The 17453-nt window shown below is 39.4% G+C and overlaps 1 long non-coding RNA gene across 4 annotated transcripts in view; it reads left to right on the forward strand.

The window, feature by feature from the left end:
- LOC311582243 overlaps positions 1–773 on the forward strand; it is a 73884-nt gene extending 73111 nt beyond the window's left edge. For all 4 annotated transcript variants that reach the window (XR_014774046.1, XR_014774047.1, XR_014774048.1 and 1 more), the window contains one exon: positions 166–773. This is a non-coding gene — a long non-coding RNA (uncharacterized lncRNA). The remainder of the gene's footprint in view (positions 1–165) is intronic.
- Positions 774–17453: the final 16680 nt, after the last annotated feature.

Consider the following 17453-nt stretch of genomic DNA (forward strand, 5'->3'; position numbering starts at 1 on the left):
TATTATGAATAAGGCAGCTATGAACGTGGTTGAGCATATGTCCCTGTTGTGTAATAGTACATCCTCTGGGTATATTCCAAGGAGTGGAATAGCTGGGTCTTGAGGAAGCCCTATTCCCATTTTTCTGAGAAAGCACCAGATAGCTTTCCAAAGTGGTTGTACTAGATATCTGGTGATTGCTTCTGCCCAAATTCTGCACATGTGGGAGCTGAAAGTGGAAGCTGTACATATTTTAATGAATGAAATATGTGAAACTTTGTATACCTACCAAGTTTTCTTCTCCGTTTGTAACAATATGAAATTTGCAGTGTCTTAGTTAAGATGATTTAAAAATAAATAAAACTAAACATCCTTAAAACTGGAGTAGCCCATCTTAAGTGATTAAAAACTGGTTTTGCATATATTTTTTCTGTACCTGTGACTTCTGGTTCCCAAAATATCTCATTTTTGAAACAACTGTACTTACTCAAAGAAGACTTTCCAAAGTGTTTGGGGATGTAGGAAAATATTCAAGATTGGCTACTATAGGCAAGCCGGAGGAACCAGGTTGAAGCCAACAGAAAAATGAAGTTTTAGGATCAAAGCAATGAATGATCTGGGCTATGACAGTCCTCTATTATTTTGCCTAACTGAGCACAGTACATTGAAAATAGGAGCAGAAAGTGCAAGGTGGGTGCTATTGTGGAAAAGACCTGTGAGATCCATTCTCTTCATCTTGTGAAAAGTTCCTTTCATTCTGAGGGCCTTGCAGACTTTTCAAAGCATTTATACCATATTCATCACCAGAGAAGGCTGATCTTGTTCAAGATTTGACAGTCTTCTAAAGATCCATGTCTGTGACAATTTGTTTCCACGAAAGAGGAACGGTTATATATTAGTGTCTGAGGTGTTAACTGTCAGTTTCTATAAATTATACCATCAGGTTCTAATTTTTTTTCTTGCAACTTGCCAGGTGATATCCTTGGAGCTTATGTTCTTTCTGGAAAGTACAATGTACATTGTAATATAACTTAGAAAACAAATATAAATATAAATACTTCCACAAACATTAATGCTTAACTGGCAAAGCATGGCTATGTCACTTAAATTGCCAAGAAAGAATTCAAAATAATTTTTAAAAATTATCTATATATTAGTTGTCTGCTACTGCTTTGAAAACACTCCAAATATCAGTGGCTTAGATCGGCAAATAAAGTTTTGATCTCTTTCTAAGTCAAACGTCATATTACATCTCAATTGTTATCCCATCCCTTGTATCCTCCCATTCCTCCCTCCCTCCCATGTGGGAATAATCTTATGAGTGGAAATATCCAGCTCTTAGAATCTGTCTGTGGCTGTATATTAGACATTTAAGGTAGTTGGTCATGACAAATCTTTTTGTCATACACTTTGTTGTAAACACAAAGCTTATTTTCACTAGGGAGAGGTTTTGAAATTCTGTCAGATTTTCAAAGGAAAATTGTATACATCATTTCTATGTTGACAGATATGTGAATGTTTACAATTTTAGAGGATATCTTATATATAATATCTATTACACTATTTTAATTATTATGTGTAATTGCTAAATAGCTATGTATATGAAATGATCTATTTTATTTGTTATATGAGGTCAATTTGGAAACTTTCTTACTTGTATAAAATTTTTTGTAGATGTTATAGCTGAAGTCTAAGACTTTCCCCCTTTATAACAAGTATCCATTAAAAACCATAAAGTAAGATATGATCTGTTGCTTAAAAAATATGTATGCTATTTTATTGATTTTTGTAATTCAATGATGGTCTTTCTCTTTCATCTTATCCATGCAGAGTAAGTTATGGTTAATTCCCAGAATTATCTTTTTTCACTAAGCCAGAGCAATTACTGGACTTCTTTGCATATGGTACAGACTGGCCCATTTAATGTCATTCTGTCTCTCTTCTTTTTGACCTTCCTATATTACCGAAGCTGCATTATGTGTTGTCAACTCCCTTACAGCTGGAGTTTTGCAGGTGTTTAAATATCTCCCAATAGACACTTGGGAACTTGGAGGAGGATGTGAGCAAGGAATAGAAAAACACCCAGCAAGTCCTTGGTCCTGGAAAGCCTCAAGGTGACTTTAACACAGTTGCACCATTTGTCTTACGTTAAAGGAATTAAGTTAGCTGTCTTATTTAAAAGAGATTATAACGTGACATAGCATATCAACAAAGCAGTTCAAAAAAGAGTGGGAATTCTACCTGGGCATTAGCAGTGGAGATGGTGAATACGGTTAGATCCTGGCTACATTTTAGAGCTGACCCAACTAATCTCATGCATTGAATATTAACAACAAGGGGTGACTCTCCCGTTGGAAAAGGATGTGACAAAATTGTCATGTTGTGCTCACCCATGTGAGATACCACCCATAGTTCAAATAAGAAGAGGATGGGGAAATCATAATTGGCTGGTGGATGTGATAGGTGATCTTGTTAAGAATAGTTATTACGATGAAGTTGAGTATAAAAGACAGAGAGATGGGTTTAAGAGAGTTAGCAAGAAATAATTTGTGATTGATCTCAGCCAAAAGATTGAGAAGAGATTAGGAGAACAATTGACTCAGAATTTTTTGTTTGTTTGTTTGTTTTTGTTTTTAGAGACAGGGTTTCTCTGTGTAGCCTTGGCTGTCCTAGACTCCCTATGTAGACCAGGCTGGTCTTGAACTCACAGCGATCCACTGAGTGCTGGGATTAAAGACATACGCCACCACGCCTGGCTTGACTCAGAATGTTGATAATGTTCTCAAGGCATTTTTGTCTAGGAAAACATGATATTGAAATTTATTCCAAGAAATTTATGTATTGGTCTTCATTCCTACTTCCTGGCACAGAGACCCTAATCCTGTCAGAATTTCCTGTGTAATAGGAGCCTCTGTTATTTTCATGAAGTGACATTTGTTGGAATTCTAGATGGCATTTGCTTATCAGAAAGAACAAACCATGATTAGAAGTGTTTTCAGCCTTTCCCCAATCTTCCTGGAAGGTAAGAGAATCTGAAGTTTGAGTTAAGAAATGCTCTTTCCCACAGGATGAAGTTTTCATTAAAATATTTACTGGGTTCAGAGAGCTTCCAGATTGCTGAATTACTGAAGGTCTGTAGAGATAGTAGCTTTGGTAGGCCATGAACGCCCAGTGGTCCTTCCTCACACCTTGTCCTGTGAGACTGTTTTCCAACTTGATTTTCCTGGGCTTTGTCCTTTGTAACAAATCAGTAATCTAGAATCTAGTGGGACTCTACTGTTTGCATCTCATGTCTAAAATAGGAATTGGTCTTGGATGGATGGTTAGAGTCCCTTAATATGTGGGATCTAATAGTGTTATTTCCAGGCAGATGATGTTACAATTGAGTTAAGCCATATGACACACAATGGATTTGGGTGGAAGAACTGAATTGGGAATTGGTGTGTGTGTGTGTGTGTGTGTGTGTGTGTGTGTGTGTGTGTGTGTGTGTAAACCCTTGTGTCTGGAGTCAGAGCAGTGAAATAGGAAGTTTTGAGAGTATAGCAGCAGCATTTGTTTGTTTTCAATACAGAACTCAATGTAATAGAGAGCTAAATGACAGGAGACAGGCAGGGGAAAAGGTTTATTAAGTATGCAAGAAATAACCGTTCACTCTAATGTACTTAATTAGTGGATAAACTGGATGATGATGTAGGATAGAGTGAAAAGAACTATTGAATGATGTCCTTAAGTTGAAAAGCAGGACTAGACTCCAGTACTCACATAGATGGGTGACTTTAAATGGGCTCAGAGGTAATTGGTCATTAGTAGCAATCAAGGAAGCAGGATACGTATGTGAAAGTACAGGTAGGGGCCAGAAATCTCTATTCTAATTAATTTAATTTTATCAGTAAGACCAACAATTGAAAATTAATTTGAGATGATTAATGGATTAATTAATGAATAATAGGTAAGTGGTACTGTTAGAGTTTTACAAGCTTAATTAAGGCCCAATTAGGCTCCATTCAGTGCCTTGACATGATTAGATGAGAAGTAGGGTGGTTGGTAGAGAAGACTGAGGCTACATTTTATTTTAAGGAGGACAATAGTAACCTCTAGGCAAGGTATCAGATCATCTAATGCTGAAATTATCAATTGAACATGACCTGGAGTCACCTGAGAAGAGAAATATCATTGGGATTCCATTCCTATCATTTTGGACAACTGTCTGGATTGCCTCAGTTGATGTGCGGAGACCACGTCAACTTTAGGTGCCACCATGTCCCAGTTTGGAGTCCTGAACTATAAAAGAGTGAAAAGTACTTATCTGAGTACTAAGCACATGTGCATTTATTTACTCTCTTTCTCTGCTCTTTAGTAAGAACGTGATGCTGGCAGCTATCTCCTGTTTCTGCTGCTGTGACGTCCCCAAAGTGGTAGGTTGTAATCTTGACTGGTGAGGAAGCTTAGTCTCCCCTAAGTTACTTTTTGCCATCATATTTTATCACAGCAACAGAAATGGAAGCAGGACAGGGCCCAACACAACACCTGGGGCCTGTGATGAACACTGATTGTGGTTGTGAACAGAACCAGAAAACCAAACCCAAGCCACAGAGAACAGCTCCCCTTGGTCAGTGTGGTCTAAGCATAATCAGGTCCCAGCAGAAACAAGAGCACTTATCCTGCTTCTGATATTCTGTTATGGTGATAGGAGGGGTAGACAGATGCCTGGATGCCCTCTATTCCTTGGAGCTTGAGATGTTGAGGTAAACTGCAAAATAGGGAAACAAGCTTATTTTTCTTCAGTATATACAATGCCACGTTGTGGACTGATATATATATATATATTTTCAAGGGCTTATGCGTACATGCAAGTATTTGTAAGCAAAGAGCTGAATCTTAAACTTTCGCCAACATGGTCTCTGACTTTTCAAAATAAGGGTGTAATCTATATAAGAGAAGTAAAATCCTAAAATGTCATGATAATGTATTCTTTTCAAACAGTTAAAATGTTTATATGCACGATGCCCTGTTCATCTGCAAGGCATATAGCATTATATTGGATAAGAAGTCTGTGACAGAGACATGGAATAGCCACAGTCACAGAGCAGTGAAGGGCAAATTCAGACCCCAGTTTTGATTTGGAGTCTGTGAACATATTGAGTTGTAGTGTTTTAGACAGTCCAGAGAGCTTTTATTTTAATTTCCTTATTTATAGATTTAGATACTTTCCTAGAATAAAAGAAAACTACTAGTTCAGTTAGTTAAAGCCTTTGTAACAAAATGCTGAAGGCTTGATGGCTTATGAGCAACTAATTTGGAAATCAATTATAAGAGGTAAGAAATTAATTCTCACAGAGGCAGAGAATAGGCATCTAAGATTAGGATGAGTGCATCATGGTGTGCTGGCTCAACGCCTCTTCCAGGTTGTACAGGGCAAAAGTGTCCTTACGTGATGGCAAAACGTGTAGAGCACTCTCTGGGTCTTCATTGTAACGGCAGTGCTCTCACACATGGATGCTATGCCTCATGATCCAATTACCTCTCTAAGGCTGGCCTACAGCGCTGTCTCTTCTCATTAGAGATTAGAATTTCAACATACAAATTTAAAGGATGAGACAAACAACCATTCAACTGCAAAGGCCATCCTGAGAATCTGTCCAACAGCAAAAGAAATATTTTTCTTTGGCTCCATGTTGAAAAATAATGACCACATCTTATAGTCGTTGATACCTTTCCATCAACTTTACTAATAAGTAAGTGACTTAAATTGGCAAGCATTTCCATTGGACATGCTGTAGCTATTTCTGCTTGGGAATTCTAATACATTGCAATGTATTTTGCTTGAAACAGAATTTTCCAAAAGACTTTTATGCAAAGAAGACTATTTTCAACTTGATGGTCAACAAAGAAAATTGTTGATGTTGGTTTAGTGAGGCAATTTGTAAGGGAGCAACCATGCCCCACCATTTCTCCACTGAATACTGTATTTTTGACTGCAGACAAGTGTGTGCATAATGCAAGCCTAAGAGGCAGAGAGAAATTGTGTCTCTCTTGCACCTGTATTCGTCTTGTACGCAGGTGTTTATAAATGCTGTAAATGAGTGTTCGTATAATGCAGTGTACTTTTTCATCACTGTGCCAGTATGAGCAATCAGGCTCCAGAGAGTGATCTGTGTTTAAATAAACTTGTCAATAAGTCGACAAAGTTGGTCTCATAAAAAGCTAATGGGCTTCACTGTTGAAGTGTTTGCTTGGAAGACCATTATGAAGACAAAACTTTTAACAATGCCAGTGATAGTGCAGAAGAAAGCTTCAATTATTTACTATACTAGTATTTTAAGATCAATATTCCTTTAATTTATTCAGTTTGGAATCAGGCTACAACTTTCATCCCACTAGTTCACTGGTCTATCTGGAAAAGGTTGTTTATAAACAGTGTGTGTGACAGTTTGTAAAGTTCACCAGAATGTGTGAGATCTGGCTGAGGTGACAATAAAACACAGCAAACGCCTTTGTTAGGAAGCACGGAGTGAGGAATTGGTGGCCTTGTTACGTTTTATCGATCAAGCCCTCTGATTTCCCTTTTTCTTACCTTGTTGCTTTTCTGAAACCGGAATAGAGTAGTGCAGGTACCAGCAAGCAGAATTGCTTCAATGAAAACCTAGAACAGAAAAAACCTCAAAGGAATTTTTAGAATCTCTTATTTCAAAGCCAATTTTCTGTTCAAAAAGCTAAACAAACCAGAGTTTAAGAGACTATTGGCCCCACCGCTAAAAAAAAAAAAAAAGATAGATTTTAACGTTTTGAAGAAAAAACAAGGACTTCTATCTCATTCCTTTAGTTCCCATGCAGTTTCTATAATAATTTTGTGCTTTGAGTAAATAATGCTTTATTATGCTTAAAAATAAAATAATGTTAAAAGGTGTGAGTTGAATTAAGTCTTGGACACATTAAAATATAACTCTCACTTCAAGTTTATTTTGGAGCCAAATATGAGTGGCTATATCCTAGGGGCGTGGATTCAGGTCATATCAAATTCCTTGCACCATCATGGTAATAGTTTGATGAAAAAGCTTTTTTTTTTTTAATTTTAAAAAACTTTGGGAGATGATACTACAAATACACAATTCTCCCTTCTCTTTTTATAAAGACTTTTTTTTTTTTTACAACAACAGAACAAAGTCATTGATAAGTTAAGGAATGTTTCAATGACTTTGGTGAAAACATGAAATAGGTGCATTAAAGCAGAGTGTAATATGGCTGCTATAGGCCTGGGATGCTGTCTCAGGCCATGATTAGTTCTGCTGGTTGCTGGAGGCTAGTGGTCTGCTACATTAATCCATTTCAAAAGGTTTACCGATTACTTACAAAGATGACCATTTCCTCATTTGTTCCTTATGCTGGTCTTAATTTTGTGTTTTATAATAAATTCCATCCTGGAATTTGACCTCAGAGAACTTTCTACAATAGTGTGTAAAGGATTTTCTTCCTTCCTTCCTTTCTTTTTTCACAACTGTGCAATGTTCTTTTGTGTAGTCGTGTCATTATTTCTCCTGTTAGAAAGCATTGAGGTTGTGTCTAATACTTTCTCAGAGAAGTCATTGATCCTATAATGAGCAAGGGTTTGTTGCTATTTCGTGCAGTGAAACTATATCTGTGAAGCTAATTCCCAGACACTTCATCCTTTCAAATTCACTATTCCTGGCCCCACTGCAAGTGAGCCAGATTTCTGAAAAATGTGTTTGTACATATGCACCGTTATGAGTGTATGCCACGTATGTGCAAGTGCCTACGGATGTCAGAAGAGCTTCTTAGAACTCCTCAGGTGTGAGTGGCCTGATGTGGATGCGGGGACAAAACCTGGGTCCTCTGCAAAAGGAATAAAGAGCACTTAGCTGTTGTGTAGGCTACACTGCTGAGCCAGTTCTCCACATCAACAAATTATGTGGAAAAATGTCTGTAAGTAAACTGTTTGAGTTCGATGTGGAAGCATGAATATCATATGTTCGTATGATCTTCTTACCTCAATAGAATAGTGTGTGAAACTTAAAAAGGGAGAAGCTCATAGGGTGCCCTCCACAACTGATGGGAAGGCCCCACCACTAACTATTACATAGATGTTACCATTGACATTGAAAGGCATTCTGGATGCTACCAAAGGAAAAAAATGTAAACACCAACCCAGCCACAATCCCTTTGAAATAGATCAGTGGTGTCCTGTCTGCAAGATGTACTAGGCCACAGAGCTTGTGGGAGTAACCAAACAGTATCTAATTTTTCTTAAGGCTCACTCCACAAAATGGAACCCATACTCAACACTGCTTGGGTGACTAAGAACCAAGACTTGATAGCCCAGGGACCTAGGATAAAACCAAATATTACTGTTAAAAACATGGTATTAAAAGGACTCTTAGTGAAATTGTCCTATACTCATAGACCAGTGCCTTGCTCAGCCATCATAAGAGAAGCTTCCTCCTGCAGCAGACGGGAACAAATATAGAGACCCTCAGTTAGCCATGTGGAGAGGGAAAGATTTTAGTGTAATCAGTGTAAACATAATGTCTCCACCAAATCTCTCATCTAGGGCTCCAAGAAACCCACAGAAGAGGAGGTAGAGAGCCAGAAGGGATGGGTGACCTCCTGAAAACAAAGACCTCTTAATTAACATGATCGATGCACATATGAAACTTTAGAGATTGAGGCAGCATTCATGGGGCCTGCACAGGGCTGTACCAACTGGGATCCTAGAACTGAAAACAGAAGTGGACAAATGTCCTCCTCCCTGACCAAGAAGCAATCTCCAATTGGTAACCACTTGCAAATAAAAATTGAATTTCCTCCAAGAGAGTCTCATTGAGAAAATAAACTTAAATGTAGGTTACATGCCCAGCAGTAGAAAGCCAACAGAAAATAACCTCAATGGCATTTTTGAAGGTTCTTTGTCTCATAGGGTCGTGTCATGGCTCTTCTTTTTAAAATTTGATTTTATTTATATTTGTTTTAGTCTCTCTCTTTTTCCCTACAGGTTATTTGTGTACATATTATGGCTTCCAGCTTAGTGTTTTTATGTGATTTCCGAATGTGTGAAGAAGCGAGCCTCTGTTTCTTGTTTCTTTTGTTTGTTTGTTTCATCTGTTTCTAACGTGTTAGTTTGTGTTTTGTCTTAATTCATTTTATTTATTTAAATATTTGTTGTTATTCCATAGAGGTCTGTTTGTTTTCTAGTGAGAGACAGAAAGGGGGTAGATCCTGAGGGGACAGAGGGTGTGGAAGAGCTGGAAGGAGTAAAAGTAGAGGGAGGGAAACCTTCATCAGAAGGTTTATTGTTATTCCATAGAGGTCTGTTTGTTTTCTAGTGAGAGCTAGGTAGATCCTGAGGGGACAGAGGGTGTGGAAGAGCTGGAAGGAGTAAAAGTAGAGGGAGGGAAACCTTCATCAGAATATATTATCTGAGGGAAAAACTATGTTTGATAAAATATATAGCAGCTAAAAAACAAGGAAACATGTTGGGAGTGAACCACAGGTTTCTAAGATGCTGTATGGAGTAAGCCAGGTTAAAGAAAACAGACCACAGAGAACCACATGGCTAAAAACAGGCTGCCGAGGCATGAGAAGACACATGCCTTAGCTCATATGAGAATTACTGGAAGCAGAGAAGAATGGGGGGGGGGCAGGGGGAGGGAAAGGCCATAATTCTACTTTGCATAATTTCAGAAAGCACAAGGCTGACTGAGTCACTTCCCCTTTAAGATTCTCCTTTGGCCTCATTTGCTTTAAAAATAGTGTAAGATCTTTAAGGTGGCAACCCACCTGCTTTGTTTTCTCCTGATTATTTTCCCCATTTACTCATCATGTTCCAGTCGTATGACCCAATCTGCAGGCCCTTTCTACAGGAGATACGTGCTCCTCATCTTTCACACCTCAGCTCAACTCTTGCATTCCTAGAGAAATGTTGCTGACATTAACCCGAGTCATGCGTACCGAAATGTTTTTCCTGTACTCTGCTTTTGGCCCTTGTTACACCTACCACATCTATAATTGGATCCTTTATTTATGTCCCACCTCTTCCCCAAAACTGACAACTTCACGAGGCCGTGAAAAGAACTTGAGGTAGGACAGAAGAACAGGAAAACTATGATGACAGGGGGAGGGAGATGACTCCTTCACCTGGGGGTCTGAATGAAGCCTTTGCTGGCTGGGAAGGAACAACCCCAGCCCAGTTGACATTTACTAGAAAAACTGCTAGCAGCATTAATGTTCCTGTCACATATAAGTGTCTTGTGTTAAAATAGTCAGAGCTGAGGTTTAAGGCCAGGATTGAATGTGACCTCAGTCCTTCCACTGGATAATGGCTGAGAATCACAAGAAAAACTTAAAACTAAATTACTAAAGGACAAAATCAATTGTCAATAGTGATGGAAGAAATAACCTACCCCTTGACAAACCCTTGTTTTCTATTGCAATATGAAAACTTTTCTCACAAGCCTCAACCAACCCACAGTCTTTTATCTCCTACTTCCCTTGATTTTATTACACAAAGAGGAATATTATAATTAGACATGGGGAAATGCGGCCTAACATTAACAGGATTTAATTTATTAATTAATTTAATTAGCTTAATTTATTAAGTAAACAGAACCATGTATTAAGTAGAAGATACATACCGTCCAAAATTAAATTAAACCAATAAAAACGGAGGGTTGGTATGGTGGTCCACACTCCCAGTGTAGGAGGATTGGGAGCTTGAATTCAGCTTGAGCTGCATAGTGAGATCTTGTCTCAAAATAATATGTTCTATTTAACTGCGTTGGTTTTTATATTTTTTTTAAAAAAATCAAACGATGGTCTAAATTTTTAAGTTAATTTTAACATGGGAAGAAAATAATTGAAAGTATTTATCTCCTACTTTCACTGCATATGCTACTTGATAAGCCAAAGCTGGTAGGTATCCATGGGAGGCCTCCCCTTTTCCTAAGAGAAGGGGTGGGGAAGGAGGGGAGAGGGGAGAGAGGACTGGGAGGAGAGAACAGAGGGGGACCTGCATCAAATGTAAAGAATAAATAACTTAAGCAAACAAATCTCGGGGTGCTGTTGAACCATGTATGTATATACATACATACATATACATATATACTCACATTTGCATCTGAGTATCAGTAAGCATTTTTTTACATTTCTAGAAGAATATGTTGAAGTATAACTAAGACAAAGCTGAATACATAGCGCCTGGCAGAAAGGCTCCATTTTGCAGAGAGACTTAACCCATGTGGTTCCGAATAGGATGGGAGATCTTCCGGAAGCACAGGACACTAGGGGGAGTCCAAACTCAGTGCACAAACTTCAAAACATCTTGTCAAGCTTGGAGACTGCACCTGTGTGGAGCAAGAAATAGATCCCTGAGACCCTGGGGGCGGGGGGCGGGAGGGGGCGCGGGGGGCGGGGGGGGGGGCGGGGAGATTAGGACTAAGAGTGGCTGAAGGGCCAGTAAAAGCTGCCTAGAAAAGTTAGCAGTTGCCTGGACGCTGGGAATACAGCTATAGGGTTGGTCTCTCACGATGTAATAGAATTTGGAAAAAAATCTCAGGATTTCTAAAAAAAAAAAAAAAAAAAAAAAAACCCCTGATGACGGTGGCTTAGGAATAAGAGCCGACTCTTGAAAAGCTAAAGGGGGCCACGTTTCAGCGAAGTTCGGCCATCCCACTCCCACTCTGCCATGGTGCTCCTCTACTAAACTAACTCCAGATGGAACACAACTCAGTATTTTCTTTTATCTCCACATCCCGGCCCTCCACCCCAAGATGGTAGCAGTTGAGTCTCACAACCCTCATGCAGGCTAACAAAACAAAAGAGATCAAAAGAACGGAAAAGTTCAGACACAGATGCAAATAAACACAGGTAGCTGCATTTAAAAGGAAAACACAGGCTTCAACGTCAGAGTGGCTCAAAGGCTCGAAAATGAATCTATAATGTTTAGTATAAAGATACTGGCTCCACCTGGTCCTCCCTGTCCTGGCTGTAACAATCTTTCTACTCCTGCAGTGGTCCCTAAGCAATTGAGAAGAAAGGGTATGGGATAGACACTCCCATTTACGGTTAAGCAAATCACAGTTACTTTTCTCTACGCTTTAACCAGTTGTGCCTTTCTGACTTAACCGCCACCAAGGTGCGCAAAGCAAATTCTATGATGAGGATTTGCAGTCTGATCCTAGTTCTTGCATGGAGAGCTCTTACTGTCTGAGCCATCTCCCGGGTCCTATGCTTGTTTTCTTGTGTGGATTCTAGAGATGCAAACTCTCTTGGGTCTTCACACTTTTTCAGAAAGCATCGTATCAGCACATCCATCTCCCTAACCCAAATCTTCATGTATGTGGTATGTATCTGTGTAGGAGAATGAGGACGCTCACTTATATTCTGAGTTAGGCTCTCATTTGAACAAAGGGCTTGTCAATTTGGCCAGTCTAGCTAACCAGCTTGGGGATGGGGGAAGTGGGGGTGAGTGTAGCACTGTCTCAGCCTCCAGATCACCGTGAGTATGGGAACTGTCACATCGCTTACATATATCCCAGGGATCCAAACTTGGATCACTGGGCTTGTACAAGTGCTTAACCAACACCCCAGATCCTGTCTTCACCTCTTGATACAACTACTTTAAATTAAGATTTCAATATGTGCATGTAGGTGTAGATGTGGGAAGGAGCACAAACATCAGGACCACAACAATGCGCAAAAACCAAAATTCTGCCACAAATTACGTTTTCTTTATATGACAAGCATGTGGATCATTCTTCCCATGGTTTTGGTTAATATGTTAAGTGACTATAAGTAGGAATTGCAAACACTGTGCAAAGATATCACATTCTTGCTCAAGATAATTTTATACACTTTCATGGAGATGTACATGCTTGCATAGAATGCCTCTAGCTATGCATTTCATATGACAGAGCTATCCGAAGTGGTAGAATTATAATTCATGTCTTCCTCCTCCCCTTCCCCCACCGCCCTGGGTTTCTAGTCAAACTAAAAAAACTTAGAGACATTTCCTGTTGACCTTTATGGGACCCGGAAGTGTTCTGACCAACTCTCTGTTGTTTGCTTTTTTGAATAAACAATCTGTTGGAGAATGAAGATTTACTATTGTGTTGTGAGTAGCACCCCAGTTGAGCTGTTCCCCAGCTAAATAGGTTTCTGTGGGCTGGTCTGTCTGTGATTCTCAACACTGAATGTAGGAGAAAATGCATTTGGGGTTCCAAATAGCATTCCTAGGAATAAAAACTGTGGTAGGATGGGGACTTCGTGTTCTGTTCTAGTCGCTCTGTCCCTTTGGCAATCGCTTGCTCTCTCAGGCCGTTGTGAGGCTCTGAACAAATAGGAGACAGTCTGTGTTCATACTTTGAGTGGCAAGTTTAATTTGGACAATCTGCAAATTTGAGAACAAGATTCCACCAGCTCCCTCTGAGCCCCCTTTCTCCTCAAATTGGCCCCAGCTCCTCCAGTCACGCCACAGTCGTGGTTGGATTTGTTGTGTGTACACCGAGCTGTTGGAACAATTCAGCACTGGTTTCCACTGGAGCTCAGAGTCGATTGTTAAGCCCTAGAGAGCGCCTTTTAAAATTGCATCTCTGGTTTCCTGGGTGATGTACACATCTGCAGTCATGTGAGAACAATACACAACTTTGTTACTCAAAGTGTGGGCTACTTGAGTTTGGTACAGGAAGGAAGAAAATGAGAAGCTGTACAGCATTTAGATTAAGCTTCCTGCGGGAGAGGGAACATTGGGAATATGCTATTTTGCACAGCGTTAGAATTGAAACCCCATAGGGCTAGCGTACTCAAACCTCAATGTATGAATAATTCTCTCACTTCTCTTCAGGATGGAAACAATCCTCTAGCAGATAACCACAGGCGCTTCGAGCTACTGGTGTTTGTGAAACCTCAAATGATTGTTACAGGGAGTTCTTACATTGCACAGCAGCACAGGAACCTTACATGTTTGTGTACCCTGAAATCATGCAAAGTCGTCATAATAACAAATGTGTAATCTGTGTTTGTTGTGTGGCCTTTAGAAAGGATCAAAACATTAAAATATGTTATTGTTGGTTTTAAATATAGAAAGAAAGTAAAAAATAGTAACATGTGAGTTTAGTAAGTTTTAGGTTAAATTTTAGAATCCTTAATAATGAAATGGTTTGTAAAAACTGACCCAAGGTCATTCTGTCTATAGCTATGGGTTGGAAAACACATCATATGAGAGCAACAAGACACAGTTGGTATGAATATAGATCCAAATGGACACTCAGAGTGGCAGATTTATTATTATTTTTTGACTAATTTGAGAGAAAGAAATATTTTTTGGAAAAAATGAGGATTAAGAAATGAGGATGTTTTGATTCCAGCAGGCCAGGAACTGTGACTAAAAAATTCTTCCATCTCTTATGCTTCCTTTGGGCCACAGTGAATAATTTTTCCAAAGTGTATGTATCCTTCTTGCTATCTTTTATATTAGTGCCACCCATAGGTCCAGGTACTGAAAGCTTGGTCCATGGCACATGACACTATTGTGATGTGGTGGAAATTCTGAGAGGTAGGGATGAGGAGCGGTCTTAGGTTACTGGGGACTGTCTTGCAAATGGCTTTTTAAAAAAAAATGTGTAGAACTGTGTGCGTGTATTTTTATAATACTTCAAATTGCCCTGGTAAGTCCTCTCAGAACCACCTCAACTCCCCCCATCCTTTTCCTAATCTCTCAAATTTTGTGCCTTTTAAAAATTCTTAACTCAATAACTCACTGGTATCAATTTGTGTTTTCCATATACTTACAGTATGGTGTATCCCCTGGAGTGTGATCATCCTACCAAGGCCCACATCCTTAAATAAACTGACTCTCACGAATCCCTTCACATTCCATGCTGGAATATTGACTGCCTTGTTCCTGTGCAGGTCCTGTGCAGGCAACCGCAGCTGCTGTGAATTTGCAAACACAACAGTCCTATTGGGTCCAGAAATGATTGTCTGGCTTTGGTTGTCCCTGAAACCGGCTTCGGCAACCATTCTGATTCCTCTTCCAAGATGACTCCCGAATCCTGGGATAAAGATGTCTTATTTGTGGGCGAACATTCCAAAGACACTTACTCCCTGCACTTCTACCAGCTGTGGGCTTCCACATCAACCCCTATGCCCTGGGCAAAGTAACTTCTCAGCTGAGATGGAGAGCTGCGCTAATCCTGGTTCATGACTGATCACCATCCCTGCTTCACCACCCCCTCAAAGGGTGCTTTGGGAGCCATTTCTTCCTCAGTCTCTGTTTTACCCCACAGCTGCCAAGCGAGCAACTTGTCCCAACACATTCCCTACCATAATGTATTTGCTATCTTGACAAACGCCCAAGGCAATGGGGCCAACTAACCACAGAGTAAAACCTTTGAAACTGTGTGCAAAGAAAAGATATGCTTTCTTTAATTTTAATATCTGAAATGTTTTGCTACATATTAGAAAGCTAACATACTGCTGGAAAAAAATTAAATGCAATTAAAAAATTAAACCCATCTTCTTGATGGCTAATATAAAATTTGAAGGAAGGATATCTTATAATAAGTAAAATCAAGATTATCTACTAAATGTGAGAACTTTTTTTTTTCCAGGCTGGCCTTCAATTCAGAGATCCACCTGCCTCTGCCTTCCAAGTGCTGGGATGAAAGTTGTGTGCCACTATTGCTCAGCTTATGTGAGAACTTTTTTCAAAAGAAGTGGTTTGTGCTTGGCTGGTAGAAATGAGTTTTTAAATTGATTTTAGACCATAAAATAATTTGTCAAAGTAGCTTTTAGGAAACATAGCAGGAATGCATAAGAATAGTAAAATAAAGCAGATCAGGCCTGTGTTTAACACATTTTATGAATCAAGTTTGGTAATTATTAAAGGCAAGAATTCCACATAACATACAACTTAAAAAAAAACACATTGTTATTGAAAAATAAAATAATTCATATTACATCTCATTTTCTATCCCATCCTGTGCATCCTCCCATTCCTCCCTCCCTCCTACTTTCACTCCAATACCCCTTCCCTATGACTGTGACTGGGGGGGACCTCCTCCCCATGAATATGGTGCTAGGGTATCAAGTCTCTTCTTGGTAGTCTGCTATCCTTCCTCCAAGTGCCATTGGGCCGCTCCAACAAGGAGACATGGCCAAATATGGGGCACCAGAGATCATGTGGAAGTCAATCCCTAGTATCCACTTAACTGTAGAGAATGTTCTGTCCCTTGGCTAGATCTGGGTAGGGGTTTGATGATGACTGCACGTGTTGTCCTTGGTGGTGCCTTAGATCAAGTAGAACCCCTGGGCTCAGATCCACCCATCATAATGTTCCTCTTGTAGGTTTCTAGGACCCTCTGGATCCATCTATTTCCCTATCCCCTATATTTTTCTCACCTAGAGTCTCAATAGGATGTCCTCCCCTCTGTCCCACTTTCCTGGTAAGTGAAGACTTTCATGGGACCTGCCCCTTGGGCTAGTAACATACAACTTTTTTTATAGAACCACAGAAAATAAGTAAATGCATTAATTTATTGTAGCAGAGATGACTATAGAAAATGCCTTTATAGAGAGAAACAGTAAGTGGTTACATTATGGGAAAGGGTTAAAAATAAGTATATTTATCTGCAGTGTTTTCTCTTTGCCAATAACATCACATTTGTAGACAAAGAGGAAGTGGCTCTGTAGATGAATTTTGCTAGGATAATGGGTAGATCAGCTTAGGAATTGGATTGATTTCCCAAAATAAGCTTAGCTGGCTTGAGGAAGAATGGTTGGGAATATAACAATCTGCTGACAAACTAAAGCCTGGGATGATAAATGTGAGTCAGTCCCGTTAGAAGAAGAAAGGAGCTCGTAGGAAGCCTCAGCAATTGCTGTTTGATATGATCACAATTAGCATATTTATTAGGAATCTGGATAAGAAATAAACACCAAACTAATGGAACAGTTGAAAAATGAGCTAGGAAGATCAGTTTATAGTAGTAAGGACAAGAAGACACAGGTGAGTGGGACGAAGAACTGCTCTAATAAAAGAGACACCAAAGAAAGAAAGGAAAAAAAAGGGACAGGTCATTTCCAAGTGGGGGGGGGGTTACTCTGAAGCTCACTGATGCAATATTCAGGAACTTTATGTTAACTAAGGGTACCTGTGAAGACAATAATCTTGGGCATTGCAAGTTGTCAGGGCTTTGCCAGCCAAGTAAATTATTATGCCTGCCTACATGTAGATCTCATTTTTTAGCAAGAAATTACTGGAATAGGATGCCTGGATTGCAGTCTCTGTTTCTAGAATATCATATGTTATGTCACACATACATACAAATATGTGATAATGAAAGCAATAAAATTCTCGTGAGTTATGAAGTAACATAGATACTCTTTTTCTGATGACAATGTACTCATTGCAGTTCATCCTAAGTACAGATGGTCATCGCTATACCATGAGGTTTTGCAGGTGA

Source organism: Acomys minous (assembly GCF_964271855.1).
Source record: "Acomys minous genome assembly, chromosome: 13".
Lineage (NCBI taxonomy): Eukaryota > Metazoa > Chordata > Mammalia > Rodentia > Muridae > Acomys > Acomys minous.